At 28.0% G+C, this 7,267-nt stretch overlaps 1 long non-coding RNA gene across 1 annotated transcript; it reads right to left on the reverse strand.

Annotated features, from left to right (window-relative positions):
• Positions 1 to 2,112: 2,112 nt before the first annotated feature.
• Positions 2,113 to 6,387, reverse strand: LOC111641671. Its single transcript, XR_002759447.1, has 3 exons — positions 6,276 to 6,387; positions 5,914 to 6,118; positions 2,113 to 2,283 (listed from the first exon to the last, which is right to left on the reverse strand). It is a non-coding gene; the product is annotated as an uncharacterized LOC111641671 (long non-coding RNA).
• Positions 6,388 to 7,267: the final 880 nt, after the last annotated feature.

Raw genomic sequence — 7,267 nt, forward strand, 5'->3', positions numbered from 1 at the left:
TATAAATATAAAAATGACAATTCTGAACAAAAATGACCTAATTCATGAATTAATTTATTTCCCTTTCACCGTTTACTCGAATATGTATGATTTGATGTATGTGGCTGACTTGTGGAACCAATTAACTGTATATATAAAAAGAGTTACCTGTACTTTCTCAGTAAGATTTTTGGTTTCTTTGAAGGTGGTTGAATGGTTGCTAACTGCATTTTTGTGAATCTTTGTTAAGAAAAGAATCAGTTAATTAAAATATAAAATGATGATTAAGTTTAATACATCTAATCATTGCATTGTAGTATGTATACAGAATAACTAATTACAATATATAAGTTTGTGTGTTATGTTTGAAAATGTACTCAATCATCAAATTACATTTGTGTTACTTGCAATTTTCTATCAACTATAATACATCAATTTTGGAATTCTAATGTCATTTCCATGGCATCAATAATAAATATTCTAGATACTACATTTTCAGAAAACAGAATCAGTATGCAAATAGAATTTTGGCTGATAAACAGTGATCAAAAACGTTTGACCAGTAAAATTTTGTTTAGTTGTTTGCTGGAAATTGTGTTTAGGTGTTATTCGTTGTAAATAGAATTTTGTATTTATTAAACTACTCTTTAAAGTTAAGCCAGAAAATGACATTTTTTAGTGGTTCAAACTTGTATTGCACAAAATCCTATAATTCTGTCAATAAAGTATCTGCAGTAAAATTAGTTTTTGAGCTTTAATTAGTAGTTTAAAATGTGTGAAAAATTCATTTAAATAAAAGTTTCAAAAGTAGTAATATTACAAAAGAAAAGACATTTATGAATAAACTTTTGATTTTTTTTATTAATCAGTAAAAATTGTAAGATTTTAGTAATAATATCACACTAATACCTTTAAATGCAGTATAATTAAAACTAAACTGCATAAAAAAGATATTGGTGGGATATTATTAGTATTACCACAAATGCAGTTTTCAAAGTATTGTCAGAGTTTCAAACATTTTAAAGTGAAAAAAAGTGTTGGACAATTAAAATAAATTGAGAGAAAATTTAGTTATTTTAAATAAAACCAATAAGCATAGTAATGAAGACATCAAATCAACAACAGAATTGCCAATTACCAACATACTTTTCAGACACTTTGCCTATGTCAGATGCTTTTTCATAATGTCTTTCTATTCTATTTAATGTGGATAAATCCAAGCAACACTTTATCCAAGTCTCAAATGGATAAAACTGACACAACCCAATAACTGATGAATAAAGATTAAAAATTTTAAAAAATCAGACTTTATCTATGACTTTTAAAGTGAGGAGAAAAGTTAGTGTTTCACTTTAAGTGCATAATTTGTGATCTTTCCAATGCAGGCTGGATAAATAATTAAAGTAGGAATTTTGATCTATAAATCAACTAGACTTCATTATTTCTTTATTGCATAAAAATGAAGCAGACAAAAACAAATATTGCTACTTTCATCATCAAAATATCACCAGATTTAGCTAAATATATTGTAGATTTGTTACTTTAAAGCTAAAAATTGTAGATTCAGCTATAAAGTAACAAAAATAATATTTTTATTTACAGAATACAAATAGGAGTCTAGATATAAAATGGCATATAAGGTGCAATCGAAAAGAAATATTTGGTCCTATAAAGATTTTAATGCTTAACTAGTTTAAATTTGGTAAGCGAGTACTTTCGAAAGTACTCACGTAAATAAATGTTTCTGTAATGCTGATAAACAATTTTGTTGTTCATTTTTTAAAATCAATTTTAAATCAATCTTTCTCAATTTTAATTTTTTAGACAATTTTAAGTTTATTAAATTCTCATTATTAACATATTAACAAAATTGATATTGATCTTGGGATAGGTAATGTGAATTTCTAAAGTAAATTTTAATAAAAAACAAAACACAGTATGTTACTCTGAATTTGAACATGACATTGCTAAACAAATAATTTTTGAACTTTATAAATTTAAGAAAAATATAAAGTTTAGTTGATGAAGGATACATTGATAAGCAAACTTTGAAATTAATTGATTTAAAAATGTTAAAAATTTACATTATAAAAATATTATAATATACAAAATATTTATGAACTAGTTTAATACCTGCCATAGATCCAATAACAACAGTAATACTTTTAATTGAAACATCTGTAAATGCTCTTGCTTGTGGCATATCAGAATCATTTAGAAGAGGGGATGGTAAATTATCTGTTATCATAGTAGTTAAACTATTCTGAAATTGTTGTGGATCTTCTTCTGGATATTCAGTATTCACTAAAATAAAAATTAAAGAATAAAATTGTTTTATTTAATTTCCATAACTTTTAAATGCATTAATTTAGAAGTTATTTTTGAATTAATAGTAAAACAGATTAAAGTACACATTTATCAACAATAACAATTAGTGATAACAAATTAAGTAAAGAAATAAACCCTCTTCTTTCTTTTGAGGATCATTTTCAAATGTCATCTCTGTTTATAATTCTATTGATAAACAGCCTATTTTTATTTAATAAATACTGAAATAAAACATAGTAAGTGTGAGAAATTTCAAATGAAATTCTTCATGAGATTGATGTTTAAATAGCAAATCAAGATACAATTTGCTATTTAAAGCCAAATACAGCTGAAAACTATATATGACAATTATTATTAATGATGCTACATCTAATTCTGAGACAACTTTAATTTAGGCTAAGCATTGAGCTTATCCTTATCTTCAGAACTTTTGGCTATTCTCATAAACTCAAACTTCTTACAACTGATCACAATTTACAATAAACAGTAGCAACAAAATAATTCAAAGAACATAAAAGAAAGCAGATATTTACATAATTATAATTAATGCTATGCTGATAACCAATATATTGAACTGAAACTGATTTATTTATACAGTCGACCCCCGTATAAGATCATTGATTATTCTGTTTTATATGAATTCCATGTTGTACAAGTCACTTAAATTTTACAAATATGTGAGCCGTTCACAGCCCGGTACACGTATTTGTAAAATCTAAGTGACTCATACAACATTAAATTCATATAAAACGGAATAATCAATGATCTTGTACGGGGGTCGACTGTAATATCAATATTTCAGGTTTTAGAATATTGATATACTGAAACTAATATATTGGTTTTAGTATATTGATATTGTAAATATTTATTACTTTATAATCTTATTTCGTTCACTAGTACGTATCTATTAACAGGACCTATCCTGTTAATAGATACGTACTAGTGGATGAAATAAGATTATAATAAATTAAGAACATTGAGGCATATTAATTTATTACTTTAGTTTAATACATTCGTTGTTGGTACAGCACTAATTGCAAGAACTGCAACTACCCTCTAGAATTTTTAATAGTGAAATTTTCTGATAGCTAGAAAAATTACTGTGTTGAAAAAAGAAGCATTGATAATTATTATACCAAATTACCAGTATTTACAACAATAAATACTGATATTCAACATTATTGATAAAAGTTGGTATTTTATTGGTTTCAGTATTAAATCAAGAATATCAATAACCTTGATAAATAGCAAATATCAATATCGATACTGTAAACATTAATTAATTTAATTTCAGTTTGATACATCAATCATTGGCACAGCACTAGCAATAATTTTTGGTATTTATCAGAATTATTATTTTTTAATTATTTTTAGTGTTTGACTAAACTAGAGAAATCATGGTGCATTTTTTGTAAAAGAATGATAAAAAGTAATGGGTTATTGGGGAAAAAAGTTCTCCTAAAAATGTATAAACATTTTATTGTGCTTAAAAATATACATAGAACATGTAAAACTTAAAAAAAATAATAAAATATTTAAATCAATCATGTTCAGAATATGATCCATCAGTTTAATAGTTTACAAACAAAAGAATTGTATTTGCAAATGCACAGTTGTTCCATATTCTCCAAGGTCAGCTGCAAATGGTGTGAGGAAAGTAAATCTTTGAACTACATAAACAATCTTTCAATATCAACAGATGTGAGGGGGGTACATTTACTTTTCACCAAAATCTCCAGATATTATAACTGAAGAGACTCTGAAATTATATTTTGAATATTCTGATTTTTACTTAGGGAGTATTCCAGTTTCTCTACAACAAATCTATCCAACTTGTTTTTAGGCAAATTTAAAATCTCCCACTGATTCTCAGCAGACAGACTGCTTTCCTTGAGCTTAGAAAATGAACTGCATTGGAACTTGCATGAATGAACAGTGTAGAGTTCTTTTAAACATGATTTCTTGTTTCAACAAACTTTACAATTTCATTATGACAAGGGAAGACTTTTCATCTAGTTTATCAATGAATGTCCCAATGGATGCAAAACTTTTGGCATAAAAACAAGCCACTCTAATCCACACATCACCTGGTTATTATAGGATACTTTGGGAGTAGTAAGCAAGTTATCTCTTTATATAGTTGTATATTTGTAGGACATTTAATCAAAGCCTTTTTAATTTTCAAAATGAAATCATTGGCCCAAAATAATCTCTCCTAATTGCTTCACATATCCTATTAATGCAATGGGTAAAACAAGTGACATGTCTCAGATTTGGATACATTAACTTTACATTTGAGAAGGCACTTAGCATATATAGTTCATTACATTTTGTATTATTATTCCCTGTATCTTTTAAAAGTTGCTTCTTGTGAAGGCTGCAAATAGCTTTTCCTTAGTGCTTGGTATATACAGTACTTTTCTAGAAAGTTTTGAATGCTGGATGATCAAACAACAATCCTGACCACATTAAAGCTACAGCCAGTTCACGTGAAAATTTACTCTTCTTGCTTTTCCCTTTGTAGAATTTAACAATGCAAAAATAAAACTCCATTACTTCTTTTCACTCTTCTTTCTTTCCCTGTTAGAAATACGTTTAACTCATAAAGAGAGAAGCTTTTCATCCAAATTTACAGTAACACGCAGTTTGCATCTCAAAATACTAATGTCAGTAATATTTCCTTCATCTTTAAATTATTCTAATTCCTTGTTTTGACTTTGGAAAAATTGGCATTTTTAAACCGGTAAGCTGTTGAGTCACCCCATCCTTTCTTCATCTTTGTGAACAATGGAATCATCCTTCTTATTTTACATCAGAAAATAAAGTTTGAATGAATATTTTTTTCTCTTAATTACAGATTTATAGATAGAAATACCCAAGTTAATTGCAAAAAAGGAGGAAAACCATCAAAAAATGTTTAGCAGGTAAAAAAACAGAAAGGGGAAACTAATACTCCTCCAAATGATTCTAAATTTAATAAAAAAAACAATCTATGATATTTCAAAACAGTCCCCTGCACAAATACCAAAAAGGCCAGCACCTCAGCTTCCCAAATTATGAAAATAAACCATTTCATTAAACACCGCAAAACTTACTTTCACCAATAACTTCCTACCGCAGTCCTTACATTTTCATCCCATTCTATTAAAACTCTTACTAAATATTTGATAATATTGAATAGATTATCAATACCATTCTTTCATTAATTTAAACTTTGTACAAATCAATAAAATGATTTGCGCTTTATTCTGTTTTGATAATAGCATTATCACTTATTTTTGCACCATTCTTCTAATCATAAGGCACATATTTAACATTCTTTATATGAAAATAATTCTTCCAAATTGAATTTAAATGGTTGTGTTTACTGTTACGCATATCATTACTGACAACTGAAATGATCTCATCACCCGCATCCCATTCTGATACTTCACACGGACGGAAAGAATAAATCATTTACATTTAAAGCAAAACAGTAATTTACTTCAGTTTCTCGCAGTTAATTGACGATTTTAATTAGAAAATTATTTTTTTTATAATTACACGATAACTTGCAATTCTTAACTTATAGACTAATATACCTATATAATATTAGTATATACGAACCCATGGAAGCAAGATGCAATTTCATCTTTAATTCTGCGATTTTTATTAGAAAAATTTACATTTTTATACTTGTATCGGAGACATCAAAGCAAACTACACAACCGCGACCGGGAATAATGAAGCCATCTGGCGACAGAGAGACGTTCTGACGGAGCCGGTTTGTCTGTCTGCTCGTGGCTTTTCCACCGATGACGTTCTTTATTTACTAGATTTATTAAATTTGAATGTTATTATAAAATATCATTTGCTTCAAATGTATAAAACACCCACACGCGCAGTCTACGTATGAATGTTTTAAATAAGCGGCCGCACATGTGCATGTTTTCGAAAATTGATTTCGTCGTGGATGTTTAATTAAATACCTGTCGTAAAGATCGAAATGAAAATTTGTTGTACAGATCAATGTAACTCGATAGCAATCGATTGATGTGTGGCGCGCGAACAGCATACAATCACCAATCGGACCATAGATTTTACGTGGATTATTTTAACCTCGAATATCTCGGCCCATAGATGGAATTTCAAAATTCCGGCTTCTTCACATCGGCCTTCCCGAGTTACATATACAATCCGTTCTAAAATGATAATGTCATTATTTCAGTGTCTATAAGAAAGAAATAATAAGCACATTAGAAAACAATAGAATAGAATTGTATCTTTCTTTACTAAAATACTAAACGTATTTTATATAGGATTAAGATTAGGTAAACATTGCGGCCAGTCCATAACATGCACAACTTTTGCTAAAGATCAGTTTCGAGTTGATTTTGCATTGAGTGGGTGAATTATCTTTTCGGAATTGGAAAACTTCTCTCTGATTTTTACTGCAAATGGCATTACGTGAATATCTAGTAATTGCACACAGGAGCAGATTTAAGTTTTTCGGGGTATAGGGTTATTGAAGTCCAACGGGGCTCCATTTTTTGTTAGATTAAGAATCTTTAAATTGGGGTTTTAAATTCATTTATATATCATTATTATTATATTATTAATATTAACTATTTTTTACTATATGATAAGTGCTCATTGTTAATTAATGAAATAGTATTCAAATTTTATGAAAATACAGTAGAGCGTCGTTTATCCGAAAGTTGGTTATCCGAAACGACCGTTATCCGAAAGCATTCCATTCGGCAAATTTAAATTTTCGCTAGTACTGTAGCGCTGCAATCTTCGACTATTTCTCGGGCTACTCAAATATTTTACGTTTCTGATACTAAATTAACATCTGAAGTATAATTTTTTATTGTTTTTATATTTTTCAATAAATTTATTTTGTTTGTACAAAATAAAAAAATAATTTTTAACGATACAATAGTCTTTGTTAGGCTTAACATCGACGAAAATTCAACGC

The sequence above is a fragment of the Centruroides sculpturatus genome, unplaced genomic scaffold (genome assembly GCF_000671375.1).
Source record: "Centruroides sculpturatus isolate CEXI.00-Female unplaced genomic scaffold, Cexi_2.0 scaffold1512, whole genome shotgun sequence".
Lineage (NCBI taxonomy): Eukaryota > Metazoa > Arthropoda > Arachnida > Scorpiones > Buthidae > Centruroides > Centruroides sculpturatus.